Below are 13,538 nucleotides of genomic sequence, written 5' to 3'. Positions count from 1 at the left end.
CATCCCTGCTATTTGTTGTACACACCGAGCATCCTTCCATCTTGGGGACCTGGCATCCTCCCGTATCTTTGCATGAGTTGCTCCTGTCTGCCACTTGGGCCTCTTAACTCCATCTTCCCATGAAGTCACCCTCTATCCCCTTATCCTGCCTTTTTTTCTCTTGATAGCACTTAACAGATGATGTCATGTCATGTATTTATTTGTTTATATATTATGTCTCTTTCACTACAATAAAAGCTCTGTGAGAGCAGGTTCTTTTCATCTCCCAGTTATATTCTCAGCACCTACAATAATACCTGGCACAGAGAAGATGCTCAACGAATTTGTTGCATTAAAATGTCTGATTCCAAAGCTGAGAAAAGAAAATTTTTAAGCAAGTTGGAACTTCTTTTAAAGAAAATTTCTAAAAAAGATCATCTCTTGAAAAATATGTAGAAAATGAACATTTTCCAGTAAGCATTATGCCTCTGGTACATTTATACCAGCATTATTTCTTGCCTTACATGCCTAACAAAGTGTTTTGATGACTGCTGTCATGTTTTGTAAAGCCCCTTGAGCTACTTGAAGGAAAACACAATATAAATGCAATGTAATAAACCACCTCTCTGTTTGGTACTCATAATAAAGTACATGAGGCTTTTGATGATTTAGTGAAAAATAAAGTAGGGAGTTTCTAAAGGTAAAGAAATAGATCAAGTCAAAAATCATTATACTCTGATCCAAGCATCAAGGGGCCTTAGTGGGTAAACCTATCACGATTTAGACCTTGGAAATTCATTTCCTGATATTTTCAACAATGGTGAAAGCCTCCTACATGCAAGGCATTCTGTTAGCTGCCAGCATTATTATACCCCAATCTAATCTTTAGTCAAACAGATAAAACATTGATTTTATTGTCTACAAAGCTAGCTCTAAATAAGCCAACATTTTTTCCCCTTCTGAAAGTATACATATATTTTACATTAAAAATACTATAGACAAAGAATGAACAATGAAACTGTAAGATTTAATTGGTTAGAGTCACCCAAAGCCAAGATTGTGTAAGTAATTAAAAACTTACGTGTTTGCCAAGAGTGTTTTTCTACTGCCTTAGATGTCAAGACAGTAAGTCTGCCGAGCCACTGAAGAGCTCTGTCAGTCTTTAGTGTAATGTCTTAAAAGTTGTCCACTCATGTGGACTTTAATTTTACTGATTTAAAAAAAAAAAAAAAAGCCTCTGGGTAAAGCCAGAGTTGTGGTCTAATACTAACCTCTAGCTATTAAACAGTTTGATTCTTGGCTTTTATGGTAAATTTCTCAATATTTATTTTAATTTATCAATATTTATGGTAAATATTGGATATAGAAGATAAAAAAATAATTTATCAAGTGGTCATCTTGTTTTCTCCTTTTGGGAAAAACATGTGGGAAAAAATGATTAAAGGAAACACAAAAGCTGCCATCAATTTGTAAGAGTTTATGGACCCAGCCAGCTGGGCAAACAGAGAAAGAGTGGAAAGCAGAAGAAAGAAGGTATTTGTCTTAGTTTTCAGATTGATTTTGTTGCTAACAATGATACACATTGACTTGGTTCTCATCTGGAAAACTAAACTCATTTAAAAATATAGTTACTATTGACACCTGTGATTTCAGAAGAGGAATTACAATTACAACCCTGATGTGCAATGTTTAAGCTTCCTAGGAATCTTTGGAGAAGTCGATAATGTAAACATTGAGTATAAATTTTGAAGTATATCAAAAGTCCATTTTTGGGTAGTGCTCCAAAAATGATCAATCATAGGTTGTCCTTTGTTGTATTTAAATTATGAGATGCTGTAAATGATGCACATATCCTTCCTATAGAAGTTATCCTTCAGGAAACCTTACGGTATCAAATTCCACCGGGGGCTAAGGTTTCCTTCATTTTACTTTTTTACAAATTCAAATATGAAGAAATTATTGTTACTGACTTAATTCCAATAGGGAAAAAAAGAGGAAAGAAATTACACTAATAAAAATGGGATTTTCCTTTAATCAGCTTCTTATGAATAGCAGAGTAAACTTCTGGTACAGGATGAAAGTGATTATACCCCCCAGAAGGCACAGGACTAAAGAAATATACGGACAATGATTTCTTCTCCGAGAAATAAAGCCCATCACCATGCTTTCTCAGGGACAAGTGCATTAGGGCACTGACTGATGCAAAGGTGCTTAATGGTCCCAGAGCAGGTGCATCACCCTCTCTGACAGCGCTCATTTGCATATGCACATTTAATCCCAGCAGGAGGTGTGCATTCAGGGGTCCCCCAGAGCAGAAATATAGACATTCCCAGGTAAAAGCAGTTCTTCGTAAACTTTATAACCTCATTCCAAACTCCAGTTGCCAGTGAACAGCTTTCCAGATTGACATCTTAAATCAAGAAAATGTCACACATGTACAGTAACTGGCCTAATCTTTTCTGTAAATTGCTGCTTGCGGTTTTCAAAAACGTAGTAAATTGCTGGCAATTGACAATGTGTCTCCCTGCACGGCTAACTTCACTTCTGCCCAGTTAACAGATCAGTCTTAAATTATTCATCAGATCACCCAATGTCTAGGCTCTTCTGACTGTCATTGAGTTCAGGGACCAGTAGCCTGTCTGCCTTTTATACTAAAGTGAAATTCATACCATGTTCTCGGCATATAAGATTAATCGTATGTAGGAAATAATAATTACACTCTTTGTCTCAGGATGTCACTTAAGGGTGAGCACAGCTCACTACACAATCAGTGCCTCTGCTGCTCCCTGCTGCCCAGAAGCAGGACAGAGCATCTTCTCACACTGATACTTAAAATAGTCTTAATGCACCCCGATACTTCAAATACACAGAGGAAGTGTTTTCTCTATTAATTCTAGAATTAAGGACAAGCACAAAATGACAAATTATACGTATAAGCGAAAACATAGATGGTCCACGTAGAAATGATGCCTTCAAACCATCGCACATTGTTCTGGAAACAGGGTCAAATCAACTCTCCAGACAGCTCAACCAAATTGAATTTTTGTTGCTAAAATAAGTGTGGGGATAGAGTGCTTGTTCTGAAAAGACTTCTTAACTCAAGGCCATTTTTCTTTCAGTAGCACACAGAGGATTTTGCAGGAAGCATGTTTGCCCTTCCTTGAAATACTTTTTGAATCAGTTACTGGCCCTAAGCTAAATAGTGCAGTTGTGCAGTGAAACACTCGTATATTTGAGGAGCACATTTGTCTATTTATGCTCAGGGAAATTAACTCCAGACCATCTCAAAAGGACTTCCAGCATTCTGGCATTTTCTCCCAACTGTTCCTAAACATATTTCCAGGCCACTGGTAGTCATGATCTGTACCTCGAAAGCTCCTTTGTTTAGAGCATGTCCTTATGTGACCACTTCCCAAGGGTAGTGACCTTGGCTCTGATGCATGTAATCCCATGGAGTTCTCTCTCCAGTGTATGCTGGCCAGAAGAGAGTCTGGAGAAAAAATATGGGATGGAGGTGGGTGGATTGATGAAAATTCATTATAGGGAATTTAAAAAAAAGTAGCAACTCAAAGCACTTTTCTCGTGGATGGTAGGTCAATAACTGCATTTGTGTTTTAAAGGTCAGCATGGTACTTGTAATGCTGTTCTTTACTGAGTGTGTCTTCCTGTCTTCCTTAGGAAACCTTCCCTGATCCCGGTGATGCTATGTTCTCTGTTCTATGGTATCAGAGGCCTTTTTCCTTCATCATCATAACACTGGTTACATTTTCTTGTTTTTACCTATTTAATGTCTGTCTTTCCTATGACATAGAACATTTTATGGGGCAGGAACTGGATGTAGCCCTACTACCTGGCACATTGCTTTGAACCAAGTAAATGCTAGGTAAAATGATCTGTAGAATTATATATGATTGGTCAGGTATTATTTTCAGCTGCATATTTCAAGCCCCCCCCAAGAGTGGCCCCCACCCCCCCAATATGAAAGAAATCTGCGTGGGCAACACAGGGCTGATACAAAACCTCCACAGAGTTAGGGTCCCAGGCTCCTTTTTTCTTTTTACTCAATTATTCTCATGGTTGACATCCTCATAGCTGACATGGTTGACATCTCAACCTTGACATCCTTAAGGTTACCGCATAGTCCCAAATGGTTGGCACCACTGTGGTAGCAGAATAGTGGTCCCCAAAGAGGTTCATGTCCTAACCCTCAGAACCTGTGAATACGGTACCCTGCATGGCAAAGGGACTTTATAGAGGTGATTAAAGTGAAGGACCTTGATAATGCTGAGATAAGCCTCTGTTATGCAGGTGGGTCCAATCTAATCACCGGAGTCCTTAAAAGTGGAGAATGTTTCCTGGCTGCAGAAAATCAGAGAGATGGCAGCATAAGAAGGTTTGGGATGCCATCTCTGGCTTTGAACACAGGGAGGAATGTGGGCAGCTTCTAGAAGCTGGAAAATGAAAGAAAACAGATTCTCCCCCAGAGCCTCCAGAAAGGAACACGGCCCTGCTGACACCTTGATTATTTTTTAATTTATTTTAATTTTTCCCAGTTGTATTGAGCTATAATTGACATACACTATTGTATATGTATATATTGCAAAGTGATTACCACGGTAAGTTTCATTAACATCCATCCCTTCACACAGTTACAAATTTTTTTGTGATTAGAAATTTTAAGATCTATTATCCTAGCAACTTCCAAATATACAATACAATATTGTTAACTATAGTCACCATGACGTACATTACATCCCCAGGACTTAGTTATCTTATAATTGGAAGTTTGTACCTCCTGACCACCTTCATCCATGTTTCCAACCCCTCACGTCCTGCCTCTGGAATCCACTAGTTCTCTCTATCTGTGAGTTTGTTTTTTTAGATTCCACATGTAAGTGGTATTACTCAGTACTAGTCTTTCTCTGTCTTACTTATTTCACTTAGCATAATGCCCTCAAGGACCATCCATGTCCCCTCAAATGGCAGGATTTCCTTTTTCTTCGTGGCTGAGTGATATTCCTATAAAATACCACTTTTTCTTTAACCATTCATCTGATGATGGACACTTAGGTTGTTTCCATGTCTTGGCTATTGCAAATAATGCTGCAATGAACATGGGGGTGCAGATATCTTTTCAAGAAAGTGATTTAATTTCCTTTGGGTAAATACCCAGAAGTGGAATTGCTAGATCATATGGTAGTTCTATTTTTAATTTTTTGAGGACCTTCCATACACTTTTCCATAGTGGCTGTCTCACAACTTGATTTTAGACCATCGAGACTCATGCCTGATTTCTGATCTATAGAAGAAGGGTAAGATTTGTATTCTTTTAAATGTAAGACTGTATTCTACAAGTCACTAAGTTTGGGCCTGCTTCTAAACTGAATTAGCTTTTAAGTAGCCTTTTCAGAAGGCTTCACAATTCTTCTGCTTATATCTTAATGGCCAGAACTTAGATAATCACACCTGTTCATATAAAGGCAAAGGAAATCGTTTTTTAGCACTTGCACCTCAAACAGGTAGATTTTCCCTGACTCTTGACCAGAAGGAGGGGGACTAGATAATGGAAGATAACTAGAAATTTCTGCCATCATTTGTTTAATGAAAGAGTGATTAGATGGATGTAGTTGAACACCTACAAAATTAGGAAAACGATATGATTTTCATAGAAAGTTATATTTCCCATTTGTAAATTAATTTAGCAAATGGATATTCTTCCTTTTCTTTTAAGTTAGCTAAATTTCATTCAATTTTGTCCCTCCCCATCTAATTTTAATCTTAGAAATATATGTTTTTAAAGTTCCCATGTTTTTAGGTAATTAAGAACTACCGATATTCAGATTCCATAAATAAGTTCTCAGAGACCTTGAACCATACCAGCTTCTGCAAGAATGAAGTAGAATTACTTTTTTAATGTCTTCATTTGTTTTCTCAGCTTCATTTCTTATCTGACTGTGAACTATTCCATCTAGTTTCTGAAGTAGGCTGAGAGTTCCCAGGAAAAAGCCACATTTTTAAGGAGTCTAGACCGCCGGATGCTTTGATGTGCTGATTTTAACAGGCAAGCACACTGACAATTCTAATAAACACAACTGAATATTGTTGCTGTACTTCTCCTGTTATTCCCAAGTCAGAAAACAGGCAAAGGGGGATCAACGCTGAGGGCTTCCAAGGGGTGGCGGAGGGCTCCTCCCGAATCCTGGACACTCAGATACTTCCTGTGTCCCTCTCCCCTTTAATTCCGTCACCCTGTGCTTCTGTTCGGTGGTCTGTGCTGGGACCAGCCCGTTCGGCCTCATCTTCTGGGCAGTCTTTGCTCCAGGCACTTTTCCTCCGTTTTCCTCTCTGTCGGCCCTCAAACAGGACATGCATGGGGGGCTGGAATGGCTCCTGTTTCCGGCCTCTCTAACCTGGGCAGGTCCATGCTTGGCCGCCACGCCAGTCAGCCCGGCTGGTGGGCAGACATGACTTGTAAGGAGCTTCACACCAAACGGCATCTCCTTACAAGGACTTCTAAGTTGTCATTCCATCAGCACCTCCTTGCGTCAAGAGAAAGCAAAACACATCTCCATTCCCGTTTCTCATCCTTGACACTAAACTTCTGGCCGATCATTTTCAGTTTTCACATCATTCCCGGCAACTCTGACTGATTTCATCATCATTCAGTTCCCCCTGAATTCTCAAGCTTATCCTTTCTGAGCCAGGGATGCAGAACTCTCGTGCTGGGGCAGCCAGTGGTCCAGCGCTGGGGTTCCAGCAGCTGCTGTAACCAGCCACATCACAGACTGGATGCACAGATACTTTTAGGGCCATCTATGTTCAAGGCTCTAATCCAAATCAGTCTGAAGCCTCAGGCCCATAATTCCTCATGCCATCACAGCCACCCAGTGGCTCAAAGAGAAACCCTAGCTGCTCCGCGGCATGTGGGATCCTCCCGGACCGGGGCACGAACCCATGTCCCCTGCATTGGCAGGCGGATTCCCAACCGCTGCGCCACCAGGGAAGCCCCGGGATTGTATTCTTAATTAATGTTTCACAACAAAGAGATTGTGTCTTCAGAACAAACTAATTAACATCACAAGAAAATCCAAAATCTTAACGGCATTTACTCATGTTCTATCCGTACTACATTTTGTTCTAAAATGATCTTATGTTCAACTGACTGCATCAAAAATTTTGCAGTAGCATCTTTAAATTGCCTTAAAAACGAGCAAAGCATTTGGATATAAGCTATAAAGTGTGGTTTCTCTGCATATTCCAAAATTAAAAAAAAATAATGCCTGCATGGAAATTAGCAGCCAAGTTCCATGCAGAATGGCTTAATGTTATATAAACAGTGGCTTAACAAACTTACATCTATTGGAATAATTATAGATCTATTAAAAATATTGTTTTATTGAACTTAGTAGAAGAATTAGCCAATTTGGAGATCGTCACATCAGCAGCAGCTGTTACGAGTGGCTGGAAAAGACTAAGGCTGGCATGAGGTCAAGGATCTCTGCAAACTCCACCATCAGCTCAAGGTTGGCTATAGAAGTTGACTACATCCTGTCTTTTCTCCCTGAGGAGTGGAGTCAAGAGAAGGGAGGAGAGAGAGGTATGCAAAGGCTGTAAGCATGGTCAGCTTTGGTGAGAGGAGAACAGGTTTGAATCAGACAGGAGACTAATTTTTAATGACCAAACTTGTACACAGAATCTGTTACCCAGTGTGATAATGAATGGGAATAGGGTTGGAGATGAAATAGTTCGGAGACAGCTTATTCAAAGAAACAAAACCATTTCATGATTATAATCCACTGAGTTGAGACAATAACCCAGTTATTCAATTATATATATATATATATATATATATATATATATATATTTTATTCAATTACATTTGCATTGGCTTTGTTCAATGACTCTCATTTTGCAGCAATAAATAGAGTTACTGTTGATCGAATAATACATCCATTTGCTCTTTTGAAAAAACGATTTGAACCTCTACAGAAGGACATAAGATTATCACACAAACTTGTGATTAAAAACTCCAAACACCACCCAGGCCGCAGCAATTACTGAGTTCACTGTGGTTTCTGTATGTCATTGGACTATAACGTAGCAGCAAATTGGATTTTTTAAGCAAAGGTTTTCAAAATGTTTGTATTTGACGAAATCTATGAAAATATAATACTGAGTTTAAATGTGCTTATAATTTTCTTTACTGTGGAAAAGAAGCTACAGGGAAAACAATTATCTTACCATACAAAGAAAACTGAAGATGCTATTTTCAGAAGTTATGTTCACTTAGACCAAAGCCAAGGGGAAAAGTATAGTTTAAGTCCTTTGGAATAAGGAATGCATAACTATATTTACACAGCTTTGCTACTTTTTTTTTTTTAAATAAAAGAACATAATTGCATCACTTAGGTAAAGGGCTGTGTAGGAAACAATAAACATTTGCAAGCTTTTGGGTCTCATTTCGATTTAATGCCCAGAAGCAGATTGTGATGGTTCTTCCTTTATAAATCTTTAATAACTGGCTAGATGTCCACCATCACCTCCAATCTCCCATTCCCTCAGTCAATATTACAGACAAAAGCATTCTTTCAGGATAGCAGGATAAATATATACTAATATATTAGTTCAGAACATAAAATATTTTGTTATTCCAGTGAACTGAAAGTTTAAGCATTTTTCCAAAGATTCTCATTGATACAGATATGCTATTTACCTCATGATACAGTAAAAAGGATATCATTCTTGTAGTTTCAAAAGTAGGCATAGTTTTGCTTGGTTTCTTGGATGCTACTCCTATATCATTTGCTGATACATTATTCTCAAATACAGACATTTTGTATCCTAGCTTCAGCCCTCCATAAACATCACATTTCAAGGTTCTTTCTAAAAAATGTCTGAGGAAAATATCATCAAAAGGAAAGGATAAATGCAAGTTTAATACTCATTGCTAGATTCAGCAAGTTGTATTTACGTAAAGAAAGAAATGCACTATGCATCACTTATTTAGTTTGAAACTGCCCACAGAAAAAGAATTCTTTGAAACATAAAAATATTTAGAATGTTTATTAAGAATAATGGATGGATTGCAAGCAGCTGAAGGGGATTGGGAGTTCTGTTTCCTATGCAATAACTTCTGCACGGAACTCTGAATTGCCTAAACGTTTCCTACTTGAAAGTGCCTGCCCAAAGCCAAAGTTAGTGGAAGAATCCAACCTTGAAGGAAAATGAATCTTGATCAAGAAAGAGATTTTTCCTCGTAAGTACAGAGGAACAACTCAGGCTAGGTAACAAGAATGAGCCTTGAAAAAGAAGAATGATCTCATTGACCCTGCCAGACTGCTCAGACGAAATATTCAACTGAAGAGTCTCACAAGAGAAGAGAACCCTTGTGAGTGAATGGTGATGATTTAAGTCAAAAGAGGATAAGAAAGTGCTATTATTGCCATTTGGAGAAATGGCTTAAATTTCTTTCTTTTTTTTCACATCTTTATTGGAGTATAGTTGCTTTACAATGTTGTTAGTTTCTGCTATACAACAAAGTGAATCAGCTGTATGTATACATATATCCCCATATCCCCTCCCTTTTGAGCCTCCCTCCCACCCTCCCTATCCCACCCCTCTAGGTGGTCACAAAGCACCAAGCTGATCTCCCTGTGCTATGTGGCTGCTTCCCACTAGCTATCTATTTTACATTTGGTAGTGTGTATATGTCCATGCCACTCTCTCACTTCGTCCCAGCTTACCCTTCCCCCTCCCCGTGTCCTCAAGTCCTTTCTCTATGTCTGCATCTTTATTCCTGTCCTGCCCCTAGGTTCTTCAGAACCTTTTTTTTTTTTTAGATTCGATATATATGTGTTAGCATACAGTATTTGTTTTTCTCCTTCTGACTCACTTCACTCTGTATGACAGAGTCTAGGTCCATCCATCTCACTACAAATAACTCAATTTTGTTTCTTTTATGGCTGAGTAATATTCCATTGTATATATGTGCCACATCTTCTTTATCCATTCTTCTGTCGATGGGCACTTAGGTTGCTTCCATGTCCTGGCTATTGTAAATAGTGCTGCAATGAACATTGGGGTGCATGTGTCTTTTTGAATTCTGGTTTTCTCAGGGTATATGCCCAGTAGTGGGATTGCTGGGTCATATGGTAGTTCTATTTTTAGTTTTTTAAGGAACTTCCATACTGTTCTCCATAGTGGCTGTATCAATTAGATTTCTTTAAGAATCAAAATACCCACAAATCAGGTACTATGAAAAAAGCACAGTCATTAAGACATGATATAGAGAAACGAATATAGGTAGTTTCCCTTTTGTGTGAAGGCAACGTGAACGCCAGTACAGAGGAGAAATCAGGAAGGGTCAGTCCATTTCCCTCCCAGGCTTCCTGCCTAAGTTTTAGAAAACCCCTGATCAAAGCTCATGATTAATATAAGTCTACAGAGAATTTCTATACATTCATTTTTTATGTCTAAATTATGCTCATGCACCGTCACACAGAGTCAGAATTCTAGGAAAATGTGACACACTGAAAATTCTCTAGGATCAGTAATGTGTAAGTTCCATACATCTCTCAGGAAAAGTCAATTAGAAGAAATATTAGCGTAAAGTCTCTACCATTTGGAGTAATCAAAAAGATGCCATAAGGCATCAGCTTAATTTTGGAGGGATTAAAAACAAGTACAACTTGAGTTCTCAACATAACTTGTCTTTCAGTATCTTTAAATGTAGCAAATGAGTTGGGTTTTCATATTTACATTCTGAATGGATTCCTAGGAAGAAAAAAATGATTTCAAGTCTTGGGACTTCCAAAGAAGCAGCAATAACTTATTAACTGTACCCTTGGTGATCTTAAAGTACAGCATGAAAAACAGTCTTAGTGCCTCCAAAGATGCATAAAGTCCCCTTCCAAGGGGAGCAGGAGGGACAGCAGGAGAATCTAGCTGCAGAAGAATTTCAAAAACACTATTTACATGTTGAAGGAAAGGGTTTAATTAATCGTGTTACAGCTGTGAAGTTAATATGCAGATCTGAGGTCCTATCACAAGGGACTGTTACATACTTTTAAAACAAGTCACTCAGTCCCACATTTTCTTCCCTTTTACAGCTCTTGCATAGTAATAAATATACGTACCACAGGTTTGCAGAATGAGGACCATGACGTCTGTTAATTTCTCAATAATAATAAAGATGATGATGTTGATCGGCAATTATAAAAACCACTTTTTACTGAAACCTCACAATATGCCAAGATCCTTCTAAGTTCTTTGTATGAATCATCTTACTTAATTCTTTCAACAATCCAATAAAACTAGTGCTGTGCTCTTCCTCACTTTGCAGAAAAGGAAACTGAGGCTCCAGTAGATTACGAAAGTGCAGGCACTTTTGGTCACCTACCCACAGTCATCCTCAACCTCAACATACATGCACACATTCCCATTTCCTTCAAGTTCTGGAAGGTCTGGGGAGAATCAGGACCTTCAAGACCACAGTGACAAAAGTATGATGCCAAGCTGATGGGCAGATAACAGCAAAGGGGAAAATCAGAAGGTTGTGATCAAGAGTCCCCATAATAGGCCAGACGTATGATTGCTCGTGGCCCGGCGAGTACACTGTCAGTTAACGAGAATGGCTCAGTACTGCCTGTCATTGGAATAACACCCGAATCCATAGAGATGTTGTGGAAATTAATCTGAATCCGGTCTTTTCACCATTTTAGAATGGACCTTTTGGGCAAAAATCGAAGTAGAGGGAGGCTCCTATTAATCTATCCAAGTGGGTAATTCCAAGAAATGCCTTCATGAACTAGCAGGAGACAGAGGGCTCTAGAAAGTTAGTATATAAACTAGCACACATGGACAAGGAATATCTTACGAAATGGGGTACAACCTGGAAAAAATGGCAGAGGTGCTTGGGTTTATCAAGGGTCCTTAACTGTGCTCTAGTTTGCAGAATAGATTCCCTACAGGCTGGAATTGAGGCTTACCTGTGGCTAGCCAGGGAGAGGTTACCAGCCTTTGACACAGTAAATAGAGACCAACAGAAAATCTTTAGGATGCTCCTTTTGGAGTCATCTATCCTATTTATGATCTAGAATACTTGGTTGACTGCTTAATGGCATTTAAACAGGTAATGAAATGAGTAACTGGGACCACTATACCCATTTTTTTTAACCTTGAACCCACAGAAACGAGGAAAAAAAAATCCTTGACATGCACATTGATATTAGAAAAGCAGTTACAAGAAACAGTTCACAAAGGTCACCTTGAGCCGTGGAGGGAAATCAGCCTTTGGGGAACAAATCAATGCTACTATTATTATAGTTTTTAAAAATTTTAAAAAATCACATCACAGGATTATTTTGCAGCTTACCTGAGTTACCATATTTGGTAACAATGCGAAACACCAAACAAACACTGAGTACTATCTTTATTGGTGAAGCTGGTCCTGTTTTTATATTTCACAGAGACTTTCTGGGTTCAGTGCTTTGCCTAAGGGCCCATAGTTTATAAGCATTAAAGACAAGATTTGAATCCAAGACTTATGATTTGAAATTCAGTCCTCTTTCAACACACTATGATGCCAATTCCATGGAACAAATTTCCTCTGGTCTAATTTATTCCAAACCAATTAACAGAGAAAGAGATAAAAGATGATTTCCACCCAGTGAAATAAAAGTATGACTTAAAATGACCAATCAAATCATGAGTTACAAAATGTTATGGGTTGAAAAATGCTATGCTTAACTTATTATCCATAACTATTTTATTCATAAAATTGCATTTTAAAATTACTTTATAATCTGCATGTTACAGATAATCACTGGGCACTGATTTAAGTACTTTCTTCTGTCTTAGAAATTAGGTAGAGGTAAAGGTAGATGTTGGTGCATTTGCATGTAACTCAGAAATGTCATTTCTGGTTCCTGAATACATTTGCCAATGTGAGAAAATGATGACAAGTTCTAATTATAAAGTTATTATAGTGTAGAACAAAGAGTAACCACCTCTGGAGGTTCTGGAGAAAACCCTTCAGGGATATTTGCTGCTTGGCTAAATCAAAAATTCTTTGTTAGCGTATGGACTTCAGTGGAGCCTAACAATTCTAAAAGTCTCTGTGTTGGTCAAGGCAAATTTTCTAAGATCTAAACCACAAATGCTACTTAAAGAAAATTTGAGACTATCATACAACAATAGAATGTTTGCACAAATATAGTTGATAACAAGAAATCGAAAAGATAGATTACAGCTTTCTTATTCTTTTTGTAATTATACTGTTAGGTTTCTTCTCTACGATTTCAAGTGGGAACTGTGCTGGTTTATGAGAATAATGCTTAAGAAACATAACTAGAAACTTAACCCAAGATGCTCTTCCATTTGGATGGTAATCAAAAGATGATTCTGCAAGAGTCATAATGAAAATTATGTGTTTTGTTGACATGAGTTCTAGACAGACAGAAATAATATTTGTATCATGTTGCATCAAGACAATTCTTTTCTGATCAGAATTTCACAATAGGGATCACTGCACTGATGTATTTAGTTGTCAGTAAACGTAT

At 38.1% G+C, this 13,538-nt stretch overlaps 1 protein-coding gene across 3 annotated transcripts in view; it reads right to left on the bottom strand.

Moving 5' to 3' along the window:
• The window catches only part of NKAIN3 (sodium/potassium transporting ATPase interacting 3), a 507,826-nt gene that overhangs the window by 219,132 nt on the left and 275,156 nt on the right, over positions 1 to 13,538 (bottom strand). The window lies entirely within an intron of this gene.

This window comes from Balaenoptera physalus (assembly GCF_965194825.1).
Source record: "Balaenoptera physalus genome assembly, chromosome: 17".
Lineage (NCBI taxonomy): Eukaryota > Metazoa > Chordata > Mammalia > Artiodactyla > Balaenopteridae > Balaenoptera > Balaenoptera physalus.
The sequence above is the reverse complement of the archived record's forward strand: the minus strand, read 5'-3'. Positions and strand labels throughout refer to the sequence as shown.